This window comes from Bacillus rossius, chromosome 1 (genome assembly GCF_032445375.1).
Source record: "Bacillus rossius redtenbacheri isolate Brsri chromosome 1, Brsri_v3, whole genome shotgun sequence".
NCBI classification, from domain to species: domain Eukaryota; kingdom Metazoa; phylum Arthropoda; class Insecta; order Phasmatodea; family Bacillidae; genus Bacillus; species Bacillus rossius.
Window position 1 is genome coordinate 369,894,184 of NC_086330.1, and position 13,633 is coordinate 369,907,816.

A 13,633-nucleotide genomic window follows, 5' to 3' on the forward strand; every position below is an offset into this window, starting at 1 on the left:
CTGACAAGGATCTGCTACACAAATATTTACATTCACGAAAAATGGTATTACTTTCAAAACTTAAATAATAATAATTGAACACGTAGGCAGAATTTTAATATTTCTAGGCCTTTCTTGCAAATCACCAGAGCTACTTGCTTACTCAGAGATGCTGCTTTAACATAAGTCAGTACCATCTATTGTCAGGAAATTATGAGTCTATATTCCAGAAAATTCCAGACAATACTTACAGAGTAGCAGCTATTGTAAAATAAGGAGAACAATGACTTATAAGAAAGATTGATTGGGTAAGCCAAAATAATTTTAGTTACATTAAGTCTCTGAATTGAAATATTTTAAAATTTATTTTAGGTGTTATTAATTTGGATTTGTAGGTAAAAGTTCCGAAATGCATATGCTAGTTTTGATACCTCATTCCTGATGGCACATTTTGTACGCAATGCTTGCTGTTTTAATTTAGTATATCAACAATACCTGAACATAAGCAAAACTGGTATAGCAGTCAAATAATGATCGTAAGTTGAATAGAAGATGTTTTCTGGTTTAAGGACCATAATATTCCAAAACTACAGTAACTTCTTTTAGTCAAATATATTAACCTGCACTTCCGTACATACAGATTCAATTGGAGGATAATATACAATAACAATTACATATTCCAGCAGAAAATAAAATAGTATTAATTCAATTACTGCATTTATTTCCCATTCGCCATTGCTGATATTTAAACTATTTCACTTCAGAAACGGAAACAAAAGTGGCCGCTTTATTTTAGATAACTCTGATTGGCTGATCCCATCCAACATCCAACATATTTTAGAACCAGTCCTATACGTAAAATATTTGAAGGAAACTCTAGACATTCAATCTCTCAAATAAACATGGCTGCGATAGTGACGTTTAACGTGACGTCACAACCCTCAAAGATATTGGATCCAACATATTGGAAGGTGTTGGAAGCTAAAATTTGACAGTGTGACAGGGCCTTTAGAGAGTAAGCACAGTAGGTACTATAGGCTATAATTTATAGATAACTTTTTTTTTTTAATCGTGACTGCTAAAAATAATTACTCCTGTGATAAACATTGGTGTTTGAAAATTATATTTCCTCTCCCCTTCTGAATGTATACTACTGTAATAAGACACTTTTGTATGATCATAAAAAAAATAGTAAAATTTAAAATATACTGAAACTTATTATAATTATTGTTAGAATATAAAATTAGAATCTTAATTTTAACAAGCTGAGTAGTGTCAATCGGCAACAGTGGGTAAGATTTGCTCTGGACTGCTAAAAATGTGCGTGAGTCAAACCATAGCAGAGGGTGAGGAGCTATGCAATACCCTGTGCCAACAAGAGGGGACAATGGGTTGGTGTCCTTTATAACAATGAAGCATCGTTACTTAATTGCACTCTTTAGAGCAAAAAACACATTAATGAGAAAATGAGATCTCCATTATTCCCATAAGATGACCTTAATATAACTATTAGCGTTAAAGCCAGTAGCATTGTATTACTGAATTATTTATTTTATTTATAGCAAATAACATGCTGTAATACCCCAAACAACATGCATGGTTATATAACTATTTCAAAAGTAAACAATCCAGCCAAATTACTACTTTTAGTATTTTTAAATTTGACGTCGTACCGACCATCGCCGTTAAGCCTGTGCTCCGCACCGCCAGTACTATATCTCGTTTTCGGAGCGCAACCCTGGCCCAGCCGAAATGAGTCAAGCGAGTGCCCCGGGCGTGACCTCAATTAACTGAATTAAACATCAGGACACGAAACCCTAGGGGCTCAACTACGGAAAACAATTCCCAAACGAGGCATTCAGACAAAGTTAATTAATCACAAGCAGTGAACAAGTGCGTCGTAGAGGCTCCGTGCGGCACGCACGGAACAGAAAGCAAACCTCGTTACCAGCCACAGCGGCTACTGGCCTTGATTAATTGGCCTGTGATAGTGGTCTAGCCAAACTAAGGGAATTCAAACCAAAACAGTGTACGTCGAGACAATTTATAGTAAAATTTACAGTCGCCAACTTGGTGCCGCTTTTTAAATTAGTAAATCAATTAAAACAACTGTTAAGCCTTAGGCAGCTATTTACCAGGTGCAAAGTTTTAATCAAGCACCTGGAGTATGTTTTTTACTCATCATATAACAAATTAAGTTATTATAAGTTTTTGGCGCCGACTCACAAAGGAGGTGAAAGTTGCCTCCCTTGCGAAGCGGCCATCTTTCGGTAGTCTCCAACTACTCCGCGCCGGGAACAGACGTGTGTCTGTGGGCAGCTTTCAAGTTAGTTTCACTGATTCATATTTTATTCTGCACGATGCATTCATAACTAAATCCTTTCATTAATTCACCGCTGCCCACGTCGACTCAGCACGTATTTTGCGGAACTGGGCCTATCCCGACCGTCTTCATTGTGATGCCGCGCTGCGTATCGGATCACGGAACTTACGGTACTAACCGACTCGAGCGAGAGTATTTTAATTAAGGACGCTGTGCATATGCCTGCCTGCTGCACTCACGTGTTTCTTCGAACTTAGGAGACCGCTCAATGAGCCCCCCCCCCCCCCCCCCCAACCCAGCACCCGTTAACTTTTGGCGCTGGCCGTCTCCAGCGAGCATCGACCCATGTACCGCGAGACTGCCGCGGTAATCATTTCAGTGTCGCGTAGTGTTGTGTTTTTTTTTTGTTTTTGATCATTTTGTAACTGTAATTGTGTAACCGCTAGACGCTGCCAAGTGTTGGTGGGAGTTTTTGTAGCGGGACTGAACCGCGGAGCGAACGTGTAAAGCGTACCGTGTACCCCCGCGGACCCCCGGTGAAGCTCTTAAATTAAATGTAGCATCTCGACGCCCGTATCGCCCGTCAGGTACCCCCGGGCCTTTCACAGAGGTCGGGCGACGGCAAATTATAAAAGTGGCAGCTTTTTATGTAAAAAAAATTATATTTATAGAAATCCGAAAGTGTTTGAAAATTTCTACTGGATTCTCAAAAAAAAAAAAATCATTGATAGGTTTTAGAAGGTAGTCTGTGCAGGGACACGGCAGTGCCACATTGTGCTTTATCAGCCCAGCTGGGACTGTTCCTGACGAGAGATAAACCTGGTTCTGTTGTCGCCATCCTACTATTTACTTTATATTAGCTGCAACTTGATCCTGCAGTTCTCCAGATATTTTTAGGAATATAGCGTAGCTGAGGCTGTTTAAAAAAAAATAGAGATTTTCAGTGTTAGTAAATTAAGGCTATTAAAACACAATATGGAAGCAGCTGCATCGCAACATGCTACGTAACTGCACAGGCTACCTAACTAAACTTATAAATGGTTGCTCAGAACCCATTTGGAATTTTCAAACTCAGTTTTTACTGTAAATAGTATAGAGTAAAGTTTTAAAAGCTATGAAATGTAATATAATGACACCAACCATCGTTGCTTACTCTGATCGCACTGGCCATTATGCCTCATCGACGCCTCAGCCAGTGTATGTGCGATGACCACACCCATGCATGCAGTGCAGCGATATGTACGGCCCCGAACCATAATATCGATATCTGCCCGCGCAGCGAATGTGACCTTGTACCCCTCTGCAGGGGTATTATATGTGTATACTATAGCAGTCACAGTTTTCAGACAGTAATAAGCTTACGCCACTCCCGCTGCCTGTCTAAGTTTTTTAAGGAATTATTAAGGTTGGAAAAGATCTCAGGGGTTTTAACGGGGGTTCGAGCTCGTGGCTGCAGGCAGGAGCGTTTCGCGGTTCGAAACCTACCCGGGCTGTTCAGGCCACCCAGGACGCCTTATAAATAACTGGTAAACGAATTGACACGACACTGCACTTTATTCAGAACCGATACACTGTCGTCGTCCGTCCGGAGGCCATAAAGCCCGGCCTCCACCCGCCAGTATTAAACCCCGCTAACGGAACGCAACCCTAGCCCAGGTCACGTGAGTCAAGCGAGCCGACGACGTCGGTGAGTGTTTAAATAGATTATGCCCGTATGCCAACTCCACCAAACAACTCTTATGCTTCATTAATTACGGGGAGTAATTAAGTGATTTTTAATTATCAAAACAACCCTGCCGTCGTCCGGGGTCTCGGGCTCGAGTCCCGGTGTGGCTCCTAGTGGGAAAAGGCGGTTCTTGATCTGTGTTGTCCGGGTGGGCGCCAGACTAGCTCGTTTCTAGTCGTGAATTTGGGGTCGTGGATGTATGTGCCCCTGCGTGGCCCACTAGGGCTGGCGGCGGTGTTGCGTGAGATGATTTTAAATAAGAGACGTGGAGTTGAGGTGGTGGTGTCGTACCTTTTATTCAGAGGAGCGAGTCGTACACAATACAACACTCTACAGAGGTCCCCGGGGGGTTTTTACTTGTTATTCCTTGGCGCCGTATTGTTTGTGTTCCGCGTTACGTGGCCTCGGATGCTGTTATGTCTCAGACGTCTCACTGGGTACGCAGGTAACGTAATTTCGTAACACAAAGGCGGGACACAAAATACACTGAATTAAGGGGGCGCGTACAGGTTACGTGGCACTCGTTACTCGGGTAACGTAAGTTAGCAATACAAAATACGGGATACAAAAATACACTGAATTAAGGGGGTGCGCACAAGTTACGTGCCACTCGTTACTCGGGTAACGTAAGTTAGCAATACAAAACACAGGATACAAAAATTCACTGGATTAAGGGGGCGCGCACACGTTACGTGGCACTTGTTACTCGGGTAACGTAAGTTAGCAGTACAAAATACGGGATACAAAATACACTGAATTAAGGGGGCGGGCGATTGGAGGCGGCCAATCCCGTATGCAAATGTCTCGGCGCGGGTGTTGTGCCCACTGTGGTGAAACACGCACCGCAATTAAGTTTGTCCAAGTTCCCTTGCGGGTTTGTGGTCAGCGCCGTGCGCGTGACCTTAAATAAAGTTCTGTACGTTGCGGGGGACGGCCCGTGCCGTATGCTGAAGAGCAGCCCCGTTGACCAAGTGTGGTGCGGGGTGTCCTTAAGTTGATGCGGCCGGATTAGGTCCTGGACCGAAAAAAGGGACCGGGTACTCACGGAGAGGTTAAGTAATAAAAGGGGTTTGGTTAATTAGTGGCTATATTTACCGGATGTTACTTTCAATGTAGACAAAGGATGTTGCCTCTCCGTGGGACGTAGGTCCGCCCCGGTCCATGAGCTGCGCTGAACTGCCGAACTGGCATGGCGTCCGAGGGAGGCTCGGCCTCTCTCGCGCCAGGCGTGACCTCATTACGCTAGACTCCAAACGGGTGTGTCTGGAAGAGATTTTATAGTCGCTAAAATCCTAATTTAATGTTTCAGGAGGAATGGGTACGGTTCTTCTCTTGTCTACTCAGGTTTCCGCGGCTTTGTCTTTAATTGCTGTTCGGGTCGCCTGACTCGGGTGGGCCATGGCCAGGGGTGTGTTCCGTTAGCGGGAGCGTATACTGGCGGGTGCAGGTCGGGCTCTGGGGTGGTCGTCGGCTAGACGACGTCAACCCTTAAGAGTGAAAGTGCGTCGTAGGGGTGCAGCGGTTTTCCCCGTGGGAAACTGCAATTAATAAACGTTCGGAACATCCCTTGCGGCCTTCCGCCAATAATTAACAACAGCATAAATCAACCTAATAACCTCCTTGTTTTCACCTGCAAATAGCCACTGGAGTAGTCAACAAGTGACAGACAGTCTCCAGCTTGACTTTCTATTTTCAAATATTATTAATCTCAATTTTATTATGTATTATTATTATAGGCCTTCCGCCAACTAATTCAGACAGATGTCATTAAATTACGAGGGTTCTAGAAATAATAATGTCTAATTATAATTATAAATTTGGAATAACGGCACATTAGAAAGTTCGGCGCGTCATGACGCTTCCTCCCCCCCAAGCCGGCACAAAGCGGCAGTAGAGTTTTACTCACGGGCCGGGGCGGACACGTGATCCCGCGGGGAGACTTCAACTTTTGTGCTACTGATCTCTTCATACTGGTAAATATTATAATTCATTAAAGCTCCTTTTTCCTCTCCCCGCGTGCCCCCGTGCCCTTTTCCGGTGCAGGGCTTAACTTGGCCGCGTTAATTTTTGCTCGTCGCACAACAACGGTTCGCGACGCAGTCACCTTACGGTCCGGGCCGACTCCCGCGAACAGAACTTAGTTTAATTCGCCGAGCAGACGCCTGCCGGCTACAAACGTAAAGACTTTTCTCTTAATATTACCTTCGTGGGCCCGCGACTCACACAGGTGAGCCCGGGCACGAACCTAGTTCCAGTTTATCACGGGAGTGGCCGTTAACCCACTCAAACTCTTCGACGACCCCCAAGCTCATGTAGGGATCTTATTTGCAAGTGCCGCAACGTAACACGTAATTAATTATTCAGTGCGAGTGTGTGTAGTGTCAGCGTATTTGTCCAGTGTAATTGTATAACTTGTGCCCATCCACACTTTGTGAGATGCGGGATTAAAAACCAGCACCTAATTAACGTGTTCTTTATTTCATAGACGTCCCCTGAACAGTTAGGAAACAGTCCTCTACACTGTTTAGGGCCAGTGCGTATTAAAAGCAGGGACTCCCTTCCACCAACAACAGCCACCGATCCTAGTGGAACACGCAGGGGCAAAAACCCACGACCACCTCGGTTAATACTCAAATCAACCTGGCGCCCGCCGGAGATTTCATTAAGAGCCACTAAAACCACTAGGACCGTCCCGCGTCTCGATCACGAGACCGCGGGTGACGGCAACACTTATTGGTCCAGGTACTGGCCGCGTCTGTTGTCTGACCGCTGCGACACGTGTATCTCTAAGCATGAACGGTGCGCGTGACCAGGATAGGTTGCAAAGTGGTAAACATGGACTGATACAGTGGCCGACTGTCAACGTGAAAGATGCGGCGGATAGTCACAGAGCTACTGTGCTGCAACAACTTATGCAGACATTTACGTTAACATGGAGAATGACACATATGTTCCAAAGTTATTTGCACTCTAACCTGTGGCGAATTATTAAAGTCCCGAAAAGTACGTACACTTGGTAAGCTGGAGACATACACGTTTGCCGTCGTCCGGGGTCTCGGGCTCGAGTCCCGGTGCGGTTCCTAGCGGGAGTGGCTGTTGCGAATGTAATGAGTCCGGGTGGGCGCCAGACTAGTTCTGGTGCTAGTCGGTAGTTGGGTCGTGGGGTCGATTGCCCTGCGTGGCCCACTAGGACCGTCGGCGGTGTTACGTGGGTCTGAGAGATTCCCTACTCGGCGGTGGTTGGGGATAGCAGGTTTAAAGAAGCTTACGCTGGAGTGAGTTAATAAATGACGTGTGTCATTTATTCAGTCGACAGTGGCTCTGGTGTAACGTTGTCGGTTACACGCCACGTCGTACAATAGGTGACGTTACAAGATACAAATTACACAATTACACTCAACTGAGTCTGAGAGTTACTGAATTACCGTAGCACAAGTTTACAAAAGGAATGTTACACGGGGTTGCGTTATATAAGTTCACGAATGTTACGTGGAGAGGTGCGTCGCACAAGTTTACAAAAGAAATGTTACACGAGGTTGCGTTGCACAAGTTTACAAAAGAATGTTACACAAGGGTGCGTTGCACAAGTTTACAAAAGAAATGTTACACGAGGTTGCGTTGCACAAGTTTATAAAAGAATGTTACAACGTCAGTAGTTGTTCCGTATTATCGTGTCCCTAGGCGTTTCTGAGCCTGACTGCTCAATGAGGGGTGAGGGTGATTGGAGGCGGCCAATCCCGTAAATCTGCGTATTGAGGCGGTGCTCGCGTCCACGGCAGTGGAGCGCGGACCGCAGCTAAATTCGCTCAAGAGTTCCCTTACGGGGAGTGTCAGCGCCGGAGCGACTGAGATTAACAAAAGTTCTGTCCTCGGGAGTCGGCCCGTACCGGATAATGCACCTGCCCCGCGGACCAAGTGTGGTGCAGGGGGGGGGGTGTGATATTTATACGGCCGGATTAGGTCCTGGACCGAAAAGCTGGACCGGGTACACACGGAGAGATTATTAAAAAGGTTTTGAAGAATGACTATAGTTACCAGAAGTAAACTCGGTGTGGACAAAGGATGATGTCTCTCCGTGGGACGTGCGTCCGCCCCGGTCCACGAGTCGCGCTGTACTGGCATCATGTCATGGCGTCCGGCCGAGGCTCGGTGGCCCTCGCGCCAGGGTTGACCTCATTACGTTAATTTCTGATCTGATAAGTTAATAAGAGAATTTAATGATGTTAAATTCTTATATAAATTATAAAGGCTGAATTAAGGTCATTTGCCCCTTCTATGAATTGAAAGTTATTATATTTAAGAATTATTGTGTTTGAATTCTTGCGTCACACCAGCGACTGTTCGTTTCTTGTCAGATTGTTTTGGTGTGGTTAATGACGCAACACAAGGTTTGAATAATTATGTCATAAGGTCTGATTGATTGATTCAGGCAGAAGCCCGCCAGGGGAACACTCACACGCGTATTTTTGTAGTTGCACACATGAGTGCCCGGGCACTCCTACGTCGCGCTTCTGTCAATCGACTTTAAATTACTACGTAATATAGTTTAATAATTAGTGTTTGTTTTTATACGTGGTTGATTGAAGTGACGGTCTGTTTATTTGGGGAAGGCCGGGTTCTACCTTAGTTGTTGGTGGCTCGCCTGACTCGGGTGGGTCATGGCTAGGGGCGCGTTCCGTTAGCGGGGTGAATACTGGCGGTTGCAGGTCGGGCTTTAGGGTGGCCTTCGGTCGGACGACGTCACGTTACAGTCAATTTCTAATTGGAAATTACTCGGTTAGATTGCACATTACAAGTTACACATTTATAGACGATGAAAGTTAAGAGGCGGAAGTTAGCGAGTAAGAACTCGACACACGTTGCTAAGAGTCTTCAATGATAACAATTAATTGGCTGTGAAGCCGAAACTGCGTAACTCAATTACGCTGTCCTTAATCTCTGGACACGAAATTACGTAGAGAATGCAAAGTTCCCTGTTGGGATAAAATTAATTAGTTACGAGTAGCACGAAATATCGTGCGACTGGGTGAGGTCAGCGCAGAGCTGGTAAAAGGATTTTAAGAACTTACACTATTGTTGAGATGTGGATGTAGCGCGAAAGTTGATGGCTCTGCGTTCGCGGAGCGTCCGACCCCTGCGAGCTCCCGACGGTAACTGAACTCGAGTCCGCCCTGCGGTCTCGCGCCTAAACGCGTGGACCGCAGTTTTGGGCTTAAAAGACAATCTACACAATATATGATTATAAAACAATTAGACATAATTTCCCTTGGACTAGTTATCTTTTAATTGTTATTATTTAGTTGTTTTTGATTTGAACAGAATAATTACATATTTAACTAGGCGCATTGCCACACCCGGCTGGGTGCTGTCGTCGCTTTGGTGTTCGTCGCGGCGCACTTTTACACACTCGGCGGATATCACACTCGGGCGTGTTCGATGCACTTAAGAGTAAGTGTTGTTGTGACATAACGACCTTTGCGGACCAGAGGGAGCACAGGCGGCTGGCGTCAAAGCATTGTATTATTTTTATTTATTTGTAAAAGGTTTATTAATATAATTTAATGTCCTGAATTTTACCTACTTTTAAAATTAAAACCACTATTGTTCACTGTGAGATCATGTCACAAATCTCAGCCCGAATCGTTCCCGCACTCTATGTACTTCGCGCAGTAAACGTGGCCCTGGGTAGCTCCTAGCCACTGTGGCTACATCAGTCGCTGCTCACATTGCGCCGGGGTTGGATGCGTCCGCGCACCACGGGGTCTATAACATCTTGCCACCTTCGACTGTAGTATCATAACATAAGTTTTCTTCAATCATTTTACATTGCCCCCATGACTGACCCCCCTTCAGTGTGGTTTTATAAGGCCCACAGCTTAACTTAAAAGTTTTGTTCCGTGTTTTAACTTTGCATTACTGTCCATGTAATGTGACATGCTTCAAGTGTCTGCGCTTCGTTGTTTCCCACATATCCTTTCCACCGACTGCCGGTTAAGTAATAAAATTTTTACGTTGTGCTTTACATTCAGCATTTATTCGTCCAATTTGTGTTTGCAATGTTTCACCTCATGGTCGTGACTTATATGTCAAGTTAATTCTTCTCATGCCGTACTAAGTGAGCTTCCTCGCAACAAAACAAACTGGGATTCTATCACTTCATGGCACTAGTCGGAATGCTAAACATACACAACCGTAAGTACGCCGGGACGTGCATTTACACTGAAACGACCCATGATGGGAGCTGCAGTAGCATCATGTATACATAGTGCCAACTCATTGTGTTTTCAACCAAAACCACTTCAGAATTAACTTTATTCATTTCTAATAAGCAACTGCTGTCTTAACCACGTGGCCTGAAACCCCCTTGAGAACTCACCGGGCATTAACACCTGTCAATTTCAACCTTGAAACAGCCCACACAGTGACAATAAATTAATTTGGTCCTTAGAGTACTAATATTATTTTTAACAAAATTTGTTATTCCATGATTATGTGTTTTCTCTATAACTTAATATTTATAATTTCAGGCCACTAATTTGTTTTGAAATATTTTGCTTTTAGAAGTTACGTCGTACCTCCTATGGTAGTAGAACCTGGTTTCCATCCCGCCATTACCAGTCTCCACTGGCGGAAAGCACCCGTTAATCACGCCCGCACGATTCAAATTAGTGAATGTGTCCGCAACTAAAGAAGGGCTATGTGTCATGTGTAAGCTACCTGTATAAGTAACAGTGTATTTAATTACCCTAAGAGTTATATAAAGACCTATTATTCACTAAATAAGTGTGTCGTTTAGTAGGTATGTGTTTTAACTATTAAGAGTACTGTAACACCCCTCGTGCCTCAAAATAGAATTATTTGGAATTAATTAAAAGAGCCTTGGAAACAAGCTGGAAAAAAAATACGTTAAATGAAATGATTTACCAGAGGCGACACGAGGTGGGAACAAACACAATTTAGGAACTTCCTGTAACAAGCAAAGGGGAAGTTGGGGGATCGTTATAATCAATAAAATAAAAACTACACGATTAACTTGATCTATAGTTTCCCTGTTTTATTTGACCTGATGAATATCATGTTTCAATTATTTTAACATACATACAAAGATTTAACCATTTTCCCAGATTAACAAAAGGAACACGAAATTGGGGCTGGCCAGCGCTTACTTAAACTAATTTACATTCTTAGTTTGAAAAATAAACATTTGCATTATGAGTGGATGGATCCGATTACATTGATAATTAGTTCTATTCGTTTTACATTTTCTTGAGAAAAACACTGGTCGCTGGTGGGTTGGTCATCCGGCTGAGATAGTTCGTCGCTAGGTAAAGGGGAAATGTTGAAATTACATTAGCACCCGGGGTCTTCAAACAATCACGTCGGGTGGTAGAAAAGTTTCTTCTAATGTTTCTTCCCACGGAACAGGGAAGGGGAGGAGGGCACGAGATGAGGGCATCAATCTCTCCCGGTCATCGAACCCTGTCAAAACAGGGGAGTTGCCCAGCACGCTGCCGTCGTGGAGTCAGCCAGGCTCGGGAGCTCGCGAATTGCGCGGCAGGACGCGGATGATTTCTTCATAATAATAAATTTCAAAGAGAAAAATTTCTAAGGCAAATAACTAAACTATGCAGACAGACTAATCTACTAAAATGGACTTGAGGGATAGCATCCCTTATACAAGGCGACTACATATTCGTTAACGGTCGGATGAAATCTACCCGATTCGCCGTGGAGGTCTGTCTGCAGACGCGACGCGAGTTGGTCTGTGTCGCGGCAGTCCGCGTATCGTAATTAAAAAGTGCCCCCCGGATCTAACAGGTGGAAGGGGGGGTGTCTGGCCCGCCGAAAAATACCGAACTTGCCCGAACGCGGGCGGAGAAAAAAACTCTAGCAGGAGTCTTGAAGTTGGCCACACTGGGCGACCGTAGCGAACTCTGTCGAAGCAGGTCTGAGTTGAAAACAATCGACTCGACCACGGCGTCCATATAACTCAAGGCAAAGCAGGTGCTGCTCTCTGGCGCCCTAGAGGGTAGGCAAGCGGAGAAGTTCGCGACTTGGCCGCTAGGAAGCACTTGTGATCAGTTTTGGCGCACTCGTTCTGCGAAGAGACCTTGGAAACGGTCACCGGTGTCCAGGGGGTTACGACCGGTCATTGGTCTTACTTGGAACTGAGAAGGGGGGGAGGTGGGGGTAAAATGCAACGCTGATGGGAAACTACGCCCCGTCGTGGCTACAGAGGGGCGAATATAACACTACGACGTGATGAAAAAGGCGAATCTCAGCTCGTCTCTGCGAACTGGTCGCCTGCAAGCTACAGGCTTGCCTTTGCAGTTAGGGTCACGAAGAGAAATGGTATTACAGTCTTGAGGCGTGACTGAAGGCGGGGGAAATATTAGCCAGAATGCTAGCCTAGCATGAGGCTGGGAAAGAAAATCAGCTCGCCTCTGAGAACAGAGGCTGAGGGCCTGGCCGTAAAGAAAATAAGATGAGAGAAAAAAAAATAATAATATTTCCAAAATATTTTAGATTACAAAATTTTTAAATAAAACGTGCCTAAATACTTAATACACGACACATACTTCCCCCCTGAAAGACGGAGTCAGGGTGGCCCACTTGAGCCACCAAAAACCTGGGTTCCAGAAACTTACCCTGTACCAGGATCTACCGTTGTAAACTACTTACATATAAAAAATATCTTGATCAAATCGAAGGTATATTATAATTAATTAATTAACACTTAACGATGAATGATGTAATGAGGAAAGTTGATCTCAGAGGTTGGGAATGGTGTCACGTGACGAAACTCTAAAGATGGGCGCTGTGAGGCGGGCCGAAAAGCACTGAGGCCGAAACAAGGGAAATGCGTCCTTGAGCGCTCAGTGATATATGGAGATTGGAACCCCTGTATATGGGTATGGTAACCCGTAACTTACAAAATATATTTGGGAATGGAACCCCTGTACAATTGTCTTTCCATAAAAGGCCGAAGGCATTGGGACTTTGCCCTGCACAATCAGGCCATGGAGAAGACGGTCAAATTTGCTGCTTCCCCGAAGGTAAAACAGATCCTCAGTCCCAGAGTGACACAGGGCCTAAGGGTGGTATTCCCTTGGCGGAATTTTAAATGATTGGGGATGAAAACCCTAAAAGATCAACAATCCGTATGAATGAATGAATTTAAAAAAATTAAATATTCGACAAATTTAGAAATTTTAGCGCATACAACTCTGATGTTCAATATAACTAACTAATATTTATTATTTAAAAGTTTTCTGCAAACAAAACAATAAATTAACGACTCTTCGCACTCAAATTTAAATTATTTAAAGAAATGTAAAATACAATAAACCAACAATTATAAATCAAAAAGGGATAAATTATAATGGAGCGGTTAGATCTTCCATGACTGCTGATAGGCTTCGCACTGCCTGAGAGGGGGTTTGAACATAGGCCGTCCAAAGATGAGTGGTGGGAATGTAACCCAAAGAACACTCGAAAATGGTCATGAGATATTTCACTCAGAGGACCTTGGTCATGGCTCGTTGGCTCAGAGGACCCTAACTTTTGCGCCGCTCGTTGGCTAGCTTGACCTAGCTCCTATTTTA